Consider the following 18,386-nt stretch of genomic DNA (forward strand, 5'->3'; position numbering starts at 1 on the left):
ACCTACCGTAGTCGGTTCAAAACTTCACTTAGAAACTAGCATGTGCCCTATCCAAAGATCCAAGTTTCAGAATCCTGCGGTACTTCAGCAAAATTTTTTATAGAGGAAGTTGGTGAGTACTTTAACTTATACGCCTATAGGCAAACTGTCTCTATAAACATTGTTGCATGAGACCTTAGAATTCTAAAACATGTATTTTTGGATAGCGCACACATTAGTTCCTAAGTGAAGTCTTGACCCGATTAAGGTAGGTCCCACAGTTTTGGAGCTATGGACCTTAATAGTTCATTTTCTCATGTTTTGGGCAGCCTGTAACTAAGAAAAGAAGCATTTGTGCACCCAGGTTGGTCTATACTTTTAGTCTTATCTTGGTGTCAGGAATCATCTCCCAAACGTTTCGGTGTTGTTTAGAAACAACTTGTATATTTAATGCAAATGAGATTATTTAAGAACAACATAGAGTACTTTAAAATGGTTTAACTTCCCATATGGAAATTCATAATTAGTTAAATTCAATCTAACATGTCATGATCTAATTTGAATGAAGTTTATTACGGATTTAAAGGTAGAATTGCAAATATCGATACACATAATAAAAAGTATAGTGTACTGTAAGTTGAATATTACAGTATATCTTTACATTGAACTTATGCAAAAATGAAAAAAAAACTACTAATTTACTAATCACTACAACTTCGCAACTGTTGAGAAGTGTTAATGTAAACGGTCGAAAATGTTATTAATAGAGACCCCAAGTTAGATAAAATGCCTTTCATTAATGTTAGAAACATAATACGAGTAACAATGAATTTTTTAAGTTCTTTTTCGAGGTCATTTTTGAATGTCAGAAAAATATATTTTGCTTATTTTATTTTATATTTCCTATATTATTGTTTAAATGCCAAAAATCAACTATCATTTACATCTTTTTCAAAACTCAGGAATTCATTAAGATAGCTACACGAGTATCTTGTGTCAAGAAAGGAAGAAAGGTTTCTGTCCGTTCCACGAAACTGTAAATAATGTAACTTATGCCCAGGGTAGGTTCACTCGAATGTATAGGGAAAATTACACAGCTAGAAATTTCAGGGAGTTATTGCAGCTAATAAGGACATATATATATATATATATATATATATATATATATATATATATATATATATATATATATATATATATGCATTAAAGGTATTTTGACAAGTGTTCAAAAGTGAAAATGTATCAAGAGAGTCTGAGCCATTCGCTCTTGCGTGCTTTTAAGTGCTCAAATTGCATCCGTAGATGTAGAAAGATTGTTTTCCGTTTAAAAGATATATTATACGTGCAATCGAAGACATACTTTATCAATTGGCAACTTATATAATCGCAATTAATGATTCCTTGTGACGGATCAGCAAAATGATTAAATTGAAATATATTTAATAATTTATCTACTCATTTGAAATTGACAAATAATTTCTTTCTTCAAACTATCGTGTGTAAAGTGTTGAAAAAAGACTGTACTGTTGTGATAAAATGCTGTAAATACATTTATTTCTGTACATGAAAATAATTCAAGTTTCTTTCTTTAAATACTGTTATGTTCTCTGCAAACAACCATTAAATATTACACATATTCATGACTGAATTTCAGTTTTTGAACGTTATTGAATATTTCACTTCATTATTTTGATTGAGACTTTACTGCCTATTTTTTTTAAAAAAAATTATAAACACCTATTTCTCTGCTTTTTTCATGTCTTTAGTGTCTCAAAAGTCAGTAAAATTGAATATATTCAAGTTTGACAATGTTTAGAAGTGGAAGCTTATATTGAACTATAGCTGCGGCTAAAGAATATAGAGTTGTAGACAAAATTAAATTTATATACTGATCGTTATTGATTTAATAGAAAAACTTGAAAAAGGTGCAGTCTACCAGATTAATTTGGCGTTGGACCATATTTCGTCTTCAGAACACTTTTCATGTGACGTGGATTGGAGTTATGGAGGTCTTGAATTATAGCAAGTGAAATATTACATCAATCCATTTGCAATACGTCACGCAGTTTCGTAAGAGAGAATGGAGACGAAAATCTAAGTCGGATTCGTGTCTTTAAAAAACGGAACACAGATGTCCAATTGTGTTTATGTCCGGAGATTAGGTGGGCCACGAGAGGTGTTCAGCTTCATCTCAACGTTCCTTAAATTGACGAAACATCTCCAGCTGTTTGAGTGAGCTGGAATATGGAATCATTGCCCAGAAATAACATACGGACTATAGGATGCACGTGATCCACAAAAATATGACATAATCACGGACAATGACGTAACCGGTTAGCGTCGCTACAAGATCCACTAGAAACCATGGTACTGTGGCCCATAGAATGACAGACCCCTCGATATGTTTCAAGGTTGGGCAGAGACACTGCGGTTCATGTGATTCATCGGGTGTCCGATACACATAAACATGACCTGTGATTTGAAATATATTAAACGATGACTCCAGTCATTAGCGGTTCATTTCCTTCTCAGCGGTTCTCGGCGAACTATGATTGTCGGCACAGGCTGTGGCCAGTGTTGCTTGCGTTCTTCTACCATTTGCACCTTAGTCGTACAATTATTTTGAGTGATAATGTGATTTAACGTTCGGTAGAACCTGCCACTAAGGGCTTCCTTCTGATCACCGTTCCTCTTTGCCGATATGATTCTTTCGTGAGTTGTGTAGCCTGTCATTATCTTGGACATGCACGACACGCTTGCCACTATCATCACGCTCCCACCATATAACCTTGATCGAACAGTTTACCTCTTTGGAAATTAGACAGATCGTCCATTTAATACTATCACTGTCTACTCAGTTCAATGTGCACTGCCATTACTACTCTTCATGTAGAAATGGATTTTCACTAACACATCGCTGCCAACAACCCGGCTGAAGGTCTTTGCTTTAAATTAATCAGGACTTGTGTGTTTATTTATACAAGAATGTTTACTGAATATTACACGACATATTGAAGTAGAATTATGAGTAATGAATTATAGAAATATATACACGTTATATATATGTATATACTTATCATCAGATGATAACAATAACGTGTTCCAAAATTTAATATTTATACTTAACTTATTTGATTAATATTCGGATGTAATAGATATGAGTCCTAACTACATTATTAAGTCATAAAATTTTATACAATTATATTTAATGGAATCTGTAGAAATTCCTTTACAACATAAAATTAAACTTAGCAGAGTTGTTCTTTAAACTGCTAGGTTTACACACTAAAAAAGATTTTATAAAAATTCAGTTTGTATAAGGGTTGAAATGGATCTTATTAATATGACGTATCTAACTTTTGAACCCGCTTAACGTAATATACTCAACTTTATAAATTGAAGCTTTTTGATTCACGGAATTAAAATAGGGAGTGTATAATTGCAACCACTCTTAATTTTCAATTAAAATCGTTCGTCTAGAGACGTGGTACTCTAAAAAACGATTCATTGATTTACCGATAATTTTCAAATCAGAGAGTGAAACTCAAATAAGCCGAACTCTAGTTAAATTGTAAGATCTTTAGTATGTCCGACTGCTTTTACTCACATAAGGATCTAACGATCATACCACTAGCATACAGTGCTTAAACTTGGATACATTCTAATTGTGTTTTATATATATATTAATTGAGAATACTGAATCCAAAATCAAATGAAATGAAATCTTTAAGTTTTACGTCCCACGGTTATGAAGGCTAGGCTAAAGGAGACGGTGATGATGAGAAATGAACGAAATGGTGGGATGAAGAAAGTGGGAGGGAACGGGAGAACCCCGAGAAAACCCACGCACACGGTGTTTGTCCACCACAAAGTTCACTTGGCGCGAGCTAATACTGAATCCAGTGAAACTATTTATAAACATACATGTCTATGAGGTCAATAAAAATGACCTCAAAATTGAAATCCTTGCAGTACCGTTTATGCTAAAAGTAAAACTGCCCATGCTTGGATACATTTCCAGTTGCAATTGTTATACTAATTTAGGTCCTAAATCAAAAATGAGACTATTTTTGAACATACGCATCCATAGGGTGCCTAGAAAATTTATTTCAAATTCTGGATATAAATAAACAAAACGTATCCCAAATTTAAGTTTTTTCTGTGACTTCATGGACGGAAATGTTTGAAAATAATTCAGTCGAATTCACGATACTCAAAATAGTATAGAAAATACAATTAGAAATGTATCAAAGTGTGAGCACTTTTACTGTTAACATAAGTTGTACCTCAAAGATCCAAATTTTGAGGTTATTTTTCTCGTGATTCCATGGACAAGTATGTTTAGAAATAGTTGCATTAGATCCGCAAATTATTATAAAAAAGCGTAATTAAAAATTTATGCAAACGTGTATAATTTTTTACTAGTGGTGTGATATTTAGTTCTTTTTCCATTGTGTATTAGCCATAGTTCAAAAATCAGACTGTAAGTACAAGTAGAATACAGTTTATTGACATGTTATTAAGACTGCACTGTACAAATATCGATCCACAAAGAAGTAAGGAAAACATTTGAAGTCGGCTTAGACTATTGTTTTTAAGCTTTTGTTAAACTCCCGAATTCATGGAATAATACACAAACTCTGTGAAAACTACCTAGAACAGTATTAAAATGAAGAGATAAAGAAAAAGTATTCTTTAAGAAAAGAAATGTTTATACCAGTTGGTTTCACTTACAGGCTAACATTATGTCAATCAGTTTCTGAAAATTGCTAGGCTTGAAAATTTTTCCTGCTGCTGATATCCTAATTTTACTTCAAAGAACTATTCTGTTAAAAGCAGCATGTAGATGCTTATTATGAAATATCACTTACAAGCATCGCGTCGAAAGCTTCATCCTTACATGAACTTATGTCTTTTCCACAAACCCAGCGGGATATCAAACATGTTTATGACAGACCAAGGTTCACCCTCCTGTACAATCAAGAGATGAAAATTACTTAGCAACTATTTCTGAACACTGAAGGTATCTTACTCTACAAAACATGTTTGGAGTAAAGTGGTCGCTTTAACCTTAGGGCGCCTTAAAGAGTGAAGTGACGTTACGTTAGCGCTCACGTGGTGGTATTGTTTTTTAAATAATTATTGCAACTCAATATCTTGAATCACTGGTAATTCAATTAAAAAAAATCATACACGTACATTTCATCTAAGCACATTTATCCCAGTGCATTAATTAAAGCGTATTTTCTTAAAGACAGTGCGAGTGCCATCCCAAACGATCTCCGAAGATTAAAGAATGTACAAATATTTTGTGACAAAAACGGTGATCACCAGTCGGGAGGAGAGACGATCAGCATTAAAGATTTGGTTGTTGAGAAACATTTCACTTTACATCATGTTATTTAGTTACATTAATTCAAAGTAAGGATGAAGCAGGAAAATTGATTTGAAAGCTTCATCGTACTTTCGGTCAAAAACGAATTCGAAGATCAAGATAAGTTTCCAGTTAATTAGTTTGTTCATTTCATGACAATCTATTAATTGGGAACTCCCCGTGGCTGTTTGAGTTTCATACGCACCTCCGGTGGGAGAGACCCAATTCGATTCTTGGTGGGAGAGTGCAACATCATGAAAAAGGACTGTTTTCTGTACAGATATTATTATTATTATTATTATTATTATTATTATTATTATTATTATTATTATTATTATTATTATTATTATTATTATTATTATTATTATTTGTAAGATAATAAGTCATCAGTTGGGTAGATCTCCATGACCTGAAAGTTTCTGACATTCCACCCTAATGTGCAAGTGGAAAAATCACACATTAATAATACTCTTTTTGAACTACTTAACATACATACATGACATATAGCATGAGAGAGATTCTTGGTATACGAAATACACATATCACATAATCACTTACAGGTATCCGATATGAAGAAAGAGGAACTATTTTCAGCATAGCGCGAAGTATCCTTTAAAAATGATGAAATTCTTAGATACAGTAATTTTGAGTAATTAAAACGTTATAGTATTTATTTTTGAGCAGTGCAACGACATCCTGTATTTTCAGTGTAATTTTATATATCTTCTCTTATATTTCTGGGCAATATATAATTTTAAAATATGCACTAATCAGTTTGAAGAAGAAGAAGATAATACGAAAATGGAAAGAGAATCAAAATTGATTCTAATATGATGATGATTTTTTGATGAGTTTTGTCTTTACGTTGTTATAACAACGTTTTGTAAATAATCGTTATAATTCATTATTTATAAACGGAGATGTACACATAATCATGAGACGTGTATTTAATTTAATAAATGTGTGCCACAATAAAAGCTAGGAAATCTAAACGCAATATAAACTGTTTTGAGTAGTTTTTAGTAACATAATCTAGATGTAATTGGAGTGAGGACCTGTATATAACGAGTTACGTTATATAAATTTTGGTGGTCCTCGCCGCAGGATTACATCATATTTTTCCATGGACCTTAGTTTGTTATAAAATTTTGGTGGTTTGCCGACAAGAAGCTTTAGGGGATTCGTCGAAGTACAGTAGGCATTCTCCTAAATAATAAATGTTAATAGTACAGATTGACTATAAGGCTGCAAGGTGATTTTACTAAAGAGGTAACAAGATGGAGTTTACCGTGTTGAGAAGTGACACAAAAATTCCGAGGAATATTAAAATGAGTCTCACTGGTAGGGGAAATACATCTGAAGCAGATGGGAAAAGGGAAATTAGTTTTTCTGACCTGGCCGATATCATTAAACAACAAATGGAATAATCGAAGCAACTTAACAGTAAAATCGACGGAACAAATGAACCAACAGATAGAACAATTAAAGCGAGATTTTGATAACCGAATGGATCAACAAACGGAACAGATGAACCACCGAATGGATCAACAAACGGAACAGATGAACCAATTAAAGCAAAATTTTTGTGATCAAACGAATCAACAGATAGGACAATTAAAGCAAGATCTTGGTGAACAGATGACCCAACTCAATAGTAAAATCGACCAGACTACTATACGGATTGAACAAAATGATCTTAAAATGGAACAAATTATACATAGATTCACTGAAATGAAAAATTTCATCGAAGTGGTAGAAATTATAGTTAATGATCACCCCGCCCGAATAAATGAACACAATAACCAGATTAAAGAATTGCAAGAAGAAGTGAATTCTATTAAAGGAAACCTTCTGGTGGCTAGTGAAAATCATGGTAATGTGTCTACGAACGATAATAGAATTCCTATTGATGGTATACGGACATCTCGTTATCATCCGCATCATCAAAGGAACGAGAAAGAAAGTGAAGATTCCGCTGAATGTTCGTCAACTAGCAGTAATGAAGTTTGTGGGTCGACGGCGAAGAAATAATCCTTCTATAAGAAGATATTTCAAATGTACGAATCAACAACCGCTCTTATTATAACAGAAGAACAAATGAACGAAGTGTTGACGGCACTCGAACTGAACCTAATCGTAGAAACTACAACAGAAATAATAATCGTGGTGCTTTTTCACGAAATAAGTTCACATGTAGCAGGAATTACACCAATAGAAATCAAGATACGGTAATAGCATACAGCAGATAGGAAAATACTCAGGATTGTGGAATACAATATGATCTATCAGAATCAGCAGATTGTCGTAATTTAAACTAAATCCGGCTGACGTGGAGGGGGTCAAAACCACATCAGCGTTAAATGCACTAGAACTTTCTTCCGAAAATGAAACTAATTTTAAAATTTTAGATACAAATGATAACTATCAATACATTCCTATTGCCAATTGTTATTGGATGTTTGATGATGAACTAGGGGGGTAAACACTTCAGATCATTTTGTTTTTCTGAAAACCTGTAGTACTGCTAAAATACACGTTAAAATTATTGGAATTCCTCTTCAAGCTTTAATTGATACAGGGGCTACAGTATTACTCTTGTTCTATTCATTTTGACGTGAACTTAGGGAAGATTATTCTAATCCTCGATTGCAAAAGGTGGATAATTTGATACTAGTTGATTATACAGGTAAACACAAGAAAAGGGTAATGAGTAAAACGCAAATTGTAATTAATATCCAAGATTACGAAATTACCATTACCATTCTAGTTATCAATGAATTAAATGAAAATGTATTAATAGGATTAGATTTCTTAACCCAATTACGTACTGTTTTACATTTTGAGAATAAAAAATTTTCCATACGTACACTAGATGACAAAATTATTCAAGAATTAATCCCTGTTAGTGACAGCGTTGCTTTCCAATGCCAACCGTTTATTAATAATGTTTTAAGTATCAACTCAGATATTTAGAAGAAACCCAGTGTTAAGGAAATTAAAATGGAACCATTATAAAAGATGGTGCTAAATTCATGTGTACCGGTAATGTAACCGAACTTAATTACAAAAGAAACAGAAACCGTGGTAGGAAAGACTACCGTAGATATCGTGTAAAGGACAAGTACAGATCCATTAGGAGACACGACATTTCGCCACCAGTAAAACGAATGAGAACTGAACCTAATTTTACCGGTAAGATTACCGAACCTAACCTTATCAGTAGCAGTAATAGTAATTGCGTAACCGAACCTAATCTTAGTAACAACAGTAATAGTAATCGTACACTTAAGAAGCATGTACTCATTAGATCTAATTTCATTCGAATTGGATTTCGTAGAAATTTCATAGATGGTACAAATTCTCAAGGTAAGAAACAAAGAACTGTAGAAGTAAATAACGCGCAAAATTGTATTCCGATTTATGACTTTCAATGCAACTTAAACGAGTTTGTTGGTCATGTAACTTAAGCTAAAGTTATGGCGTCCGAAAGAATGTATTCAATTGATTTTTGCTTTATTTAGCTTTAAATATCGTTATGATATTGTTTGTTATTTGCATTTCTATTCAAATTCTGTACATTCATAATTACGATAAGATCTTGTCTTTTGTTCAGAGTGTAACTTTAATTTTTCTTCTGATATTAATCATCCTGTTTTATTTTAAGTATTATTGTTATTGTTGAAGATACATGTACTCAATCCTTTTTCATTCAAAGAACAACCATATGAATATCATAAATACATCTTTTTCAAAACCTTCTTCATTATGCCCAAGTAAATGATTTAACTTCTAACAACTTTTTAATAGAACGGAAATGGACTTAAAATTAAGTACTTGTAAATCAAATCTCAAATGTGCCTTATCGTTGTTGAAATATATAAATAAATGAAGTCAATGATAAAATTTAATATATATATATATATATATATATATATATATATATATATATATATATATATATATATATATATATGAATTGTAATTTTCATATATACGAGGTGCATTCGAAAACTCGAGTGATTAATATGTATTACCTAACGATCCAGTATTATTTTCTTTTAATTGTAAACCCAATGAAAGAAAGTCCTATAGTTCGGGCGACATGATGCAACGACATCTTATTTTCAGTGTAATTTTAAATATCTTCTCTTATATTTCCGGGCAATGTATGATTTTAAAACATGCACTAACCAGTTTGAAGAAGAAGAAAAAAATACAAAAATGGAAAGAGAATCAAAATTGATTCTAATATGATGATGATATTTTGATGAGTTTTGTCTTTACGTTGTCATAACAACGTTTTGTAAATAATCGTTATAATTCATTATTTATAAACGAAAATCAACGCATAATCATGAGAGGTGTATTTAATTTAATAAGTGTGTGCCACAATAAAAGCTAGGAAATCTAAACGCAACATAAACTGTTTTGAATGATTTTTAGTAACATAATCTAGATGTAATTGGAGTGAGGACCTGTATATAACGAGTTACGTTATAGCAGTACATCACGAACACATAATATAAATTATAGACATACTGTTCGAGAGTCGAAAGTGTAATACGATTATTTTCGCGACTTTGAGGTGCTTCGATTGCCCCCGACGAAGATATTCCTAAACTATTCCCCCTCTCTCTCCACACACACACACCTGGGTAAATGAAACGAACAGGTAACCACAAATCTTTGCCGGAGAAATAGTGAAACCATTTAGCGGTAAACCGCTTAATGTCCCTCCTCCGGCAAGATATTACTGTTTAACAATGAAGAAAAACTATTAAAATTACACAAAAGTTTGTATAACTACTAAAAAATGAAGCTGTTAAAGTTTAGTAGTCTACTATCTTCTAATTTTTACAATATTTTTAAAAGTGCGAAGATAGTTTGGAAGAATAAAGAAGCAGTATTTAAGTTAGATATCTTCACAAAACCCAAAATGTTTCAAATATATTTACACATCGATACATGTTACAAGATAGCCTACACTTTGGTGCGTATATATGCGATTCTCATTTTTTGGTCTCGAATGAAATAATACATATAGAACGACTCATTATTCTTGAAATTTCACATCTAAAAATATTAACCAACTCAATAAAGCGTTTTAACAACGTAAACGTGATTTACTAAGCAAAACGAGTAAAACTTAGTAAAAAGAATCGACATTAGACAAGTTTAACTTTTTTCCTGATGTTTTAATGCATTGCCGTTAGTTTTAATTATTTACAATGAAAACACGAATGGGCATATATCTTTGTATTCCTCAAATGTTAAACACTTGAGCTAAGCGTTCCGATAACTTGTGACGAAATATTATCAACTTCAGTGTAAATCAAAAATTAATACTGTTTAACACGTTACATTAAGTGATTGCCTACAATTAAGAGATTAATTAATAATATGTATAAATACAATAGCTGAATTCTTGATACAGCGTAACTACTATATAAACGTAAATGATTACCTCCTTAATTCCTTGATTTGAAGGAATACTAAGGTGTGGCCACACTGCACAAAGGATATTCGCTTCATAAAGAAACGTCAGTTAATTACATACAAATTGTCAAGGTGTATATATATCTTGAGTAGAAGTATTTACTCACACTATAATTGCAGATTTGACAACGTAAGACTTATTAATGTAAATGGTCTGAAGTAATTTTTTTGGCAAGTTTGGTCAACTTTAATTTTCTTTCTATTTACGGAGTCAAGACGAACATTTTTGTTTGTATGTAATGCAAAGGTGTAATTACGCGGTGTGTATGAGAACACCCTTATAAAATAGTTTGATTCATTTTTTTAGTCAATTGTCATGCATTCTAAAATTTCGTTACTTCTGTTTCTTCTATTCGTTGAAATCACATTTAACGTTAATTTGAATACACTTGGAGCACAATATAATGATCATATGAGAATGTTGTAGCGAGAGGGTGAATGGGCTTGAATCTCTTTTGTGTTCACCCACATGAAAAGTTCTGCTTTAATTTCTTTATGCATGCCCTATGAAAAGGGTGGGCTACAACTAAGTATATAGTACACGGTACATGGTAATATAATAATATAATGTAACGAATTTTAAACTATTCCATTTGTATATTTTTCATCTATTTATGTAATGGGACAGATTAATCTGGTTTAGTCTTGTCCTCAAGAAATCGACAATAGTTCAATAAAACTATTTGCAGCTTTTTACAAGTTTTCGGGACATTGAGACACAGTACTAGTTTTCTTTTTTTTTCTGAAAAGAAAGTACTAGTGGCTACAAGGAATTAGTTATTACAGAGGGTTTCACACTCATAACATATCGTCCGATATACCTTCATCACCTCTAGGTTGCTTGATTTTAGAATCAACCGCTGAGTGATGACATTGGAGTAGCCATAATTTCATATATTTGCAAAGGTTAAACTCTGTGAGAGACAATCGTACCATCTCGGTAGCTGAATTTATCCGTACAAGCAAAGATAACCTTGGTGAAGTTACTATCAGGTTCATTAGAGAAAATTCCTTGCCCATTCGCTGGAAGCTATAGTTGTGGCCAAAATGTCTTTTTAGAGAAAATTTTTAGAGAGTAAGTCCGAGACTATTTTCCTTATACTCACGAAAACCGAGAACTACACCTCTCTCATTTAAGCGAAATTTTAGAGACTTCGAAGGCAAGCGTCAAATTCTTATCAAGTGGAAGAGCTTAGCAGGTGCTGCAAACTACTGATCATATTACCTTTCATATGCATATAATATATTGCTGTTAGAGTCTTCAAATCGATTTAAACTAAAAACGTGATTTCACAAATACCAAAAAAAAAAAAAAAGTGACTAGAGAAATCATATTTTCTAAACTTTAGAAAGGTACCGTTGCTGAATACCTTCAGGGAAAAAAAGGAACACTGCTTAGAGATAAGGGTCATGGGTTCAATCACATCTTTAAGTCATGTCACCAGGGCCGGATTAAGGGCGCGCTTCGGGGCAGGGGTTATAGCCCCGGGTCTCCAGATTTACAGAGACCTCCACTCTGATGAAAATCTCAACTGGCTATCTTAATAGAATCATGAAGATACAATCATCATAAAATAAAATGTGACCAAAAATATGAAACACATTCCATTAATTTTCCTGCTGTACTTTGACAGAAAAGTATTTGGCGAAGTCAGAAGGAGCCACATATTTTTTCTAGCCTCCAGATGGGTTAATCCAGCCCAGCATTCACTGTATTCTTGGTCAAGGATTAGACTTCGTAGTGACACTATTAGAAGTAAAATGACCTCTATTATATCGTAGGTCATATTGATTGACATATGCAAATGACATAGGTGCCCCCGAAGTGGATCGGACGTTATGCCACCGGCAGTAAGTCATTGAAATTTTTGGAGTGGGGCGAAAGACGATATATTTAACTCGATAATAAAGTAAAAATGTGTGTAAGAGTTGTATATCATTTAGTTCCAAGTAATACTTTTAATCATGGTAGTATCTATATTGAGGAAGAGCATATTAGGGAATAAAGACTTTTTCCTTTCCTTTTTTTTTCCTTTTTGTGTATGGGAAGATTTTATGTCGGGAGAATTTAGAATATGTATCCTGGACCTTAAAGGATAAATAAGGTATCTGACGTCCCGATTTTGATTTGACATTTCTTTCATATCTTTTTATCCTCGTTCCGACTTTTTCGCACTTGAAGTCTGTACCCAAAAATGTTCCTATTTTTAATTAACGAACTTGAGAAAACAAGGAAGTTCTTAATTTGACCCGTTTATATATAGCTAGGTTTGTGAGTATATTTACACTGAACTTCGACATATGTAGGTGCACCGACGACCGATTCCGATCATTCTTTCTATGTTTGAAACAATGTACTTTACTTCCTGGCTGGTAACACATAAATTTGACCAGAATGTAATTATAGTTTTCAGACCATGAAATACCTCAACAAGTGCAATGAAGTAGGTTAAGATTTAAAAAGTTCTTTTCTTACAAAATCTACGTATAATTTAAAACATCGTATATGCATGTTGTATCCAAAAGCAATAATACTCCATCCATTCTGGTATGTCCTAGCCAACTTCTGCCTTGCTCTTGTGGCCCGTTTCACGCTAAGTATATTACCAATACTTTACATGGGCTTTCTAACTCCCTATCTTTCAATTGAAAAGTTTCCAGGCTAAATATCCCGATTTCACGCTTTGAAAATATTTAATACCTTTAGAGATAATTGCAACCTTTCAAACAAATGTTCAAATAATGCCTCAGATCTTATTCACTATGACTAATTTATATTAATAAAAACGCTAGTAATTTTGTTAGTGGGGTGTGGGCACGGTGGCTCAATTGTAAAGCGCTTATCTCTGGTGCGTGGGGACCCTGGTTTGATCCCCAACCAAGTAAATTTGTGATGACAACATCTTGTCCGTGGGTTTTCTCGGGGTACTCCCGTTTCCTCCAAATTTATCATCCCATCAGTTCTTCCATCATCGTTCACTTGCCTTAATCATTGTCTCTCTCAGCCTAAAGGGCATAGCCGAAACAATGGATTCATTTCTTACTACATTTAAATATTACGCGTTCTGTATTGTTGCACGCCATAACATATTTTCCATTGTTTTAAGACTGTCAATATAAAGCACACAATGACAGCGAGGAAACATTCAAACTTGAGAAGGTACATTAGGTACGGAAGTCCAACGACAAATGTACAACTGCAGACGAAGAGGAAACAGTGTTTCTTCCAAACCTGTTTTTGGGGAGGCATTGCCGCCCCCCCCCCCCGGTGAACAAAATAATACGTCTATAATGTAATAATAAATAGAATAGTATCAGCAGTGCCCTCCGGAATACCAAGTGTGCCCCCCCCCTCCGGAACATTGTTTCTGAAAGAAACACTGAGAGGAAATTACACGAAAGAAGTGAACATATTTAGCAATTGGGTCACTGCTGGATTCTCGCCGTTCCATTTAGATTCAAATACGCATTTTAAGGCCGATGCGGGGAAAGAGAGTTCAAATATTAAATTCCACAACGCCATTCTTTCAGCGGGAAGAATGGACAATTCAGCTAGTCTACTTCTGAATTTATTTCTATAGTATAGTTTTCATTTTAAAACTTACAGTTTTCAACAAACCTTTTTGTACCGCGTAGGAAAAGAACAGGTTACTCTATATTTGCCGTATTAACTACGCTGTGCGATTTAGCGTATAACTAAAAGACTTAGAACATACTTTCGGGAAAAAATACAGAGACAAACAAGAGAATGTGCAAAAGACAATAACCTTTAGACGCTATAGCAAAACATTAATATATGTGTTCATTATCGTTAAAACCAGCCATGGGTAAGAGAAGCAATATGATTGATACTAAAATAACAGCCAATAATAACAACGATTAGCTATTGCTTATTTTAATATTATCCTTGTAATACAACTAATATAGAAAAACAGCAAATTCTCCCACGCAATCCTTCAATGTTAGTTGTATGTCTATAAGTGTGTTATTGTCAAACTATAGTTAGTTAATGGTTAGACTATTTTAAGTTGTTAGTTTGTTAGCAAGTTATTTGGTTGACGTTTAGCGTCTCTGTTCAGCACTGGGGTATGAACCTCAAGTTCAAGCTGGAATTCGAACCACCATAACGCCTTCAATGTTCTCACACCGGAAATCAAAGCCGGGACCCCGTACACAAAGACGTGCGCGGTAGCCACTAGACAAGCGGGCACAGCAACTATACTTTTATCTAAATCAGCTTGATATATTACATTTAGCAATGTGATCATGTGGTCACATACAGAAACTGGACGTTATAAATGTAAAAATTATCTTTCTTCAAATTCGTTTTAAGGTAAAATAAATTTTCCGGGAGCAGCTTATGTGGTTCGGATCTCACGTTAAGCTGCAGGTTTAATCTCATATAGCCTCGCTGCCGAAACGGAGTCTAAACTAAAATTAAGGTAAAATAAGCAAAATCTGTCATTGGGTTACAAAATAGTACATGAAGCGATTTCAAATTAAATTAGTACCATTACCACATATGTGTCGAACAACCTAATGAATAGCCCGTCGCTGTTCAATATGAATTCCGAAATTTCCACTTTCCAGAATGTTCTCATAAATTGTTTGTTTCTGTAGTAGTTCTGCTGAAATATTAAAATCTCAGTGGGGAAAGGTCAATTCGGAAAATAATACTTCAGTTTTATGCCTCACAGTTATGTTCTTTAAGTTAGAGGAAATGGGTATTTAAAGGACGAGCATGATTATTAAAGATTTGATGAAATGAGAATGTGCAAGAAAACGAGAGAACCTCGAGTCAACTCAAAGATACAATATTGTGAAACATAAACTCACATGGCCGAAGATCGAACCAGCCGTACTCTTGCATCATAGAGAAGCGCTCTACCACTAAGCTACCATGCTCCTTCTTTAAACTGAAGAATAGTAGTAACCAACAAGTTACTAAATACAAAGAATAATGTAATTTTTAATTTGAAATATATTGATAATTTGCTCCCTTTGATTTTCCACCTTCAAGTATTGTTTACCAAAACTACGTTCTCCGAGTCATTCTTCTTCGAGTTCGTGATAGACATTGCTAATAATTGTTGGGGCCTTTTCCATGTATGAACTGTATTTTCTCCTTTGACTTGAAGATTTTACGTATCAATTGCTTTAGTAAGCTAGTTGACACGACTGCTCTATGTAATAAATTAATTGTTTGTGGGTTTTCTTTTAATAATTGACAGTTCAATATGTTCATAAAGTTTGCTTCTAATTTTCGTGAATCTACAAGGGAAATTTTTGGATGACATCCACAATTTACAGCGCACGTGTCTGTAACGCTTTCACAAATATTAACGGGGTCGTTAGTAAAAACACGTGACACTCACCTGTTGTTATATTGCTGGTCTCGTGGTGTTCCGCACGGGTCGAAAATTTCTCCAGTCAGCCAGTCGGCCGAGCCGAGGACGAGGACGCCCCCTAGACGCGTGTTTCTCACGTCTTGAATCAACTGATAGCACCGGGGAAGCTCTCTCTTTCTCTTTCTCTCTCTCTCTCTTTCGCGATCGCTCGCTTCAAACAGGAGTCCGGGAAACGCAATACAGGCGCAGGCGCAATTTCAGCTGGGGGCCTTCCATCCAAGTCTTGTCAGCCCTAGTGCCTGGGCCAACCTACCCCGCTGGGATCGATGGATGATCGCAGCGAGGAGCGAACGAGCTCCATCGAAAGCGACCAGTTGGTTGGAGTTGTCATTGCTGCTCGTCTCTTCCTCTTCGCATTTTTAACTCTCCCCATCTCCTCCTCAACCCCTTCGCTAAAGGGTTAGGACACAGCTAGGACAAAGCATTGTCTTTTTCTGTGACAAACACACGCAGACACTTACATGGAAGGAGGGAGAAAGAGAGAATAGGAAGGGGGTGCTTCTGAAATCATCCAATCTTTTGGGCTTTCCAAATATCGAGAATCATGATCAATAAAAATATCAACGAGCGTTCAAATCAAAGTAATCCTGACTTCGATATCCGTTTATTACATGGCCACAATTAATGATTCTTCCATCTTTAACCCCCCGAAAAAATGTCTATAAAGAACTGAAATACTTTCGGTTGCCAGTAATAACAACCTGTTATGAAGACATTTGATGTATATGAGCAGTGATTGAAACTACAGCGATGAAGATATACTGATATAATGGGAAAAGAAAGCAAAGAATATGAAAAAAAAAACTCTCTTCTAATGGAATGTTTAAATGAAATAATGTACTGAGAGGAGTATGGTTGTGTAATGTCTATATCAATAAATAGGTGTACATCATCATCATCTCTTTGAAACACATTTTACCTCAGAATAACACAACATAATAAATTGAGTATCAAATATACAGGAAATTGTATGATATTTTGACACGATCATTGTTAGAATTAATGACAATTCTCAGGATCGTGTTTCAATTTTCCTCTACTCATTTACTATATCATTAGGAGATCAACAGTACGTTATTCGATTTGATATTCAACAATATTCACTCGTTATTAAATATCTGGGACCAAACTTTTTTTTAAAAAGAATAGACTATGCAATAGACAATGAACCTAAATAACTGGAACATACGAAAAACAAGCATAGTAAAAACAACTTCAATTACTGTTGTATGGTAATTCTCTGTAAAGTATGGTGGAAGGTGTATAACAATTCCATGTGAATGATGATAGAAAATTTAGGGGATTGAAAATATAAGAAAATCTCAGGAAAATCTCTGGACACTATGACATCCTCCACATACTTACATGAAATGGGATCGAACCAAAGCTAACGATTCTATTACTTATGTACCGTCTACACCATAAAAGTGAATTTCTAATACCATTTCATGATTACATACTTTTAAACTTTCATGAAGATTCGTACGTCTATTTTAATAATCAATGGAGAATTATTTTGAGGGTTTCGCACACTTCCCACATATATTTCTGAAGACTGTTTTACCAATGGAAAAGCTATTGAAATGATTACTACACTATACTAAAGTTTAGGTTGATATGAAACCAAACTATACGTCACAGATGATGTCTTTCACCACTACTTGCTTTGTGAATTCACTACCACCGATATATCTTTATAAACGGGAAATCACTTTCCCATTGCTAGTAAACTCAATATCGCATTGTAAAAAATGAAATGAAATCTGTCAATTTAACAATCAAATCACGGGGACGTGCAATATCGTTTTAAATGTATTAGCTCAGGGCACAAAATTTCTTGTCACCAGGTCGCCATTGGCGACTAGAAACCTAGAGCTGGCGACCAGTGGTTAGTAGGAATGATTTCTGTCTAAACTCACAGAACCGTTTCTGTTCCGAACGAAAATAATTGTCACCGAGAGAGAGAAAACGCGGAATGTGAAGTCTTCACAACGGACATGGAAAGTGAAGTCTTCACAACGTTTAATTCGCCCCTCTTTTCCCACCCTCAATTGAAATGGTTTGTCTCCGTGAGGAACGGGGACCTCTCATAATTTGAGTGTGAGAGAGGTACTGGCGACTATCATTTT

General features: G+C 34.0%; 1 protein-coding gene across 1 annotated transcript in view; it reads right to left on the reverse strand.

Annotated features, from left to right (window-relative positions):
* LOC145694290 (uncharacterized) overlaps positions 1-16,384 on the reverse strand; it is a 412,113-nt gene extending 395,729 nt beyond the window's left edge. Inside the window, exon 1 of the mRNA XM_081770386.1 lies at positions 16,225-16,384. The gene's annotated coding sequence lies outside the window, so the exon portion shown is untranslated. The remainder of the gene's footprint in view (positions 1-16,224) is intronic.
* Between the last annotated feature and the right edge of the window lie 2,002 nt (positions 16,385-18,386).

Source organism: Thermobia domestica, chromosome 1 (genome assembly GCF_964235325.1).
Source record: "Thermobia domestica chromosome 1, izTheDome1.hap1.1, whole genome shotgun sequence".
In the NCBI taxonomy this organism is placed as follows: Eukaryota; Metazoa; Arthropoda; class Insecta; order Zygentoma; family Lepismatidae; genus Thermobia; species Thermobia domestica.